This window comes from Pipistrellus kuhlii, unplaced genomic scaffold, assembly GCF_014108245.1.
Source record: "Pipistrellus kuhlii isolate mPipKuh1 unplaced genomic scaffold, mPipKuh1.p scaffold_m20_p_9, whole genome shotgun sequence".
Taxonomy (NCBI): domain Eukaryota; kingdom Metazoa; phylum Chordata; class Mammalia; order Chiroptera; family Vespertilionidae; genus Pipistrellus; species Pipistrellus kuhlii.
Window position 1 is genome coordinate 24058601 of NW_023425595.1, and position 2405 is coordinate 24061005.

The 2405-nt window shown below is 46.1% G+C and overlaps 1 pseudogene; it reads right to left on the reverse strand.

The window, feature by feature from the left end:
• Nucleotides 1–555: 555 nt before the first annotated feature.
• On the reverse strand, nucleotides 556–2168 carry LOC118713169 (annotated as a pseudogene).
• Between the last annotated feature and the right edge of the window lie 237 nt (nucleotides 2169–2405).

Here is a 2405-nt window from a genome sequence, read left to right on the forward strand (position 1 = left end):
TTGATACACATACATATTGTAAAATGGTTCCTTCAATAAGGTTACTTAACATATCCACCATCTCACATAATCACAATTATTTTGTAACTGCCTCTTAATAGTTATAATAATAGACAATACTTATTGATCACTCTTATTAACAGTTAAATAATCCATTATATATTTAATACAACCTTATGAGGTATATACTATTAGTATCATACCCATTTTACTAAAGAGGGAATTGAGGCACATAAAAGTTAAATAACTTATCCAATTGGTGTGCACTCTGGTTTTAGACCTTGCATTTTACTGTTGATACTTGAGCCAACTGATTCAGATGTTACAAACATTAATTTAAGAAGAGTTCTAATCCCAAGACTCATAAATTGTTCCCAGCCTATGGATCATATGTCTTAAACAAATGCCAGAGGTGGACAATATGATCCACTTTTTTCAGAATTAGGTGAGAGTGGCAAGTACTAAGAATGTAATAGACTCTCAATATGTGTATACTAGCCAATGAGGCCCAACATCAAATCCGTCTTATCTTTTTTTTTCTTTTCTTTTAAAGAGAGAGAATGAAATACAGGGTTTATTTGGAGGTGAAGTGGAGGAGGGACAGCCAAGGTCTAAAGACGCTTGGGAATTTGAGCCAAGTGTAGGCTGACCGTGGGCGGGGGCTGGGTTTGTAGGCGACCTGAATGAGACTTCAAACACTCAATCCTAAAGCAGAAACCTGAGGTACAACTGTGAAAATGCTAACGTTCACACAGAAAGTAAGTCAAGAGCTGAAATGACCAAAAAGAAGGGTCTAGCTCAGTGGTTTTCAACAGGGAAGCAGTATGACCTCTACAAGCAGATCAGTGGGGAAGGGCGGTCTGGGTTCTGGGGAGACCTGGCCATCAGCAGGCAGGGCCAGGGATGGTGCATGCACAGTGAAGGACTGCCCTGCCTCAAATACCAGGGGCACCCCTCGTAATCTACCTGGGACCAAGCAACACTGGGAGGGGCATCCTTCCCCTCTGCTACCTCTCTAGTTGGTGCTCATGGCTTGCCAAGAATGATAGCTGTCGGGACTTTAGAAACTAAGAGGGTCTCAGAAGACCTGCACACAGCTGCTACTCGGGTCCTTTTCCGTTCGGGCAAATGAGCTTCAGTTAATTTATGGTTAGGACATCACTCAGGATCTTGTGGCTCAATTGTGTCTATAAATCACTCAGCTTCTTCTTCAACCCAGAGAGGGCTGAGAGAACAATGGTTTCAGGGCACAGAGAGCTACAGGACTCCATGTTGTAGTAAAACCTCTCGGGTTTGCTATTGGGGTCGTACGGAGCCTGGGACTCATCTTTATCCAGCTCTGAGTACTCATTCTTTGGCCATTCCCATGGCTTGGTATACTGTGCCTCTGAGCATTGTCGGGATCATATTCAAAAGCCACCCCTGCAGGTGGGTTCGACGTAGCATGTTCCTTGCCAAAGCCCTTCTCGGCATAGGCGTGGAGTCTCAGCTTCTGGCCCTTTCTCAGCTTGTTGATGAAGTTGTCATCCTGGTGCACGTAGTCACTGGGATCCTTATCTCGATTCCAGGATGTCACTGGAATGACCCGGGGCTGCTGGAGTTGAGGTCTCAAGAGGTGATGCACGGAGTCTGGTCTTCGTTGCACCGCACGTCAGAATGAACTCCAAGGAGCTCTCGGGGCAGAACTTCTCACACGTGCAGTCCCAGGAGTACTGCAGCTTCTCCACAAGGTCATCACTAGTGAGGGGGATTAATCCAAGCCTGTGAGTGATGAACTGGTCGTGAAGGACTGAGGGATTGGCATCAATCTGAACCCAGTCCATGGCTATTATGGGCCCCTTAGGGATGAAGACCTTCTGAATAGAATTGGCCACCCTTAGAACTTGACATTCTCCTTGGTGAGCTCCCTAAGCCTTGGGGCATGGAGCTCCGCTTCCAGGCAGGCCGTTGGCCTCAGCCCTGCAGCGCACCCCGCACCCAAGTCCCTCTTATCTTGTTCAGTAGGCTCCTAAGGGGTCTCACAGATGTTTCGTTTAATCTTCTGTTCCCCAGTTCATCCCACTACTATATAGCTCCCTGCTATCAGAATTGACACTTCTTAGTTGTAGAAGTGTCATCCGTACCCTTTCTGATGTGTTATCCCTGGCATTGATGGGAAACCACAACATAGTTCCACTTCAGCAGTAGCCTTCATGCTGATGGCAGGGAAATGGACTGAGGGCTCTCACTCTGTCTTAAACCCCATTAGTTCCCAAACTGAATAACTCAGTTTCCTACAACTCCTTCTTCCTGTGCCTCTTCTAGACTTATAGCTAGGGACTTCCTCTGTGTTCTTCTGTGGCTCTAGCCTGACAGGTTTATAAAGATTAAAAGCCTGGGTGGATCCCACTGTCAACAAACCAAGT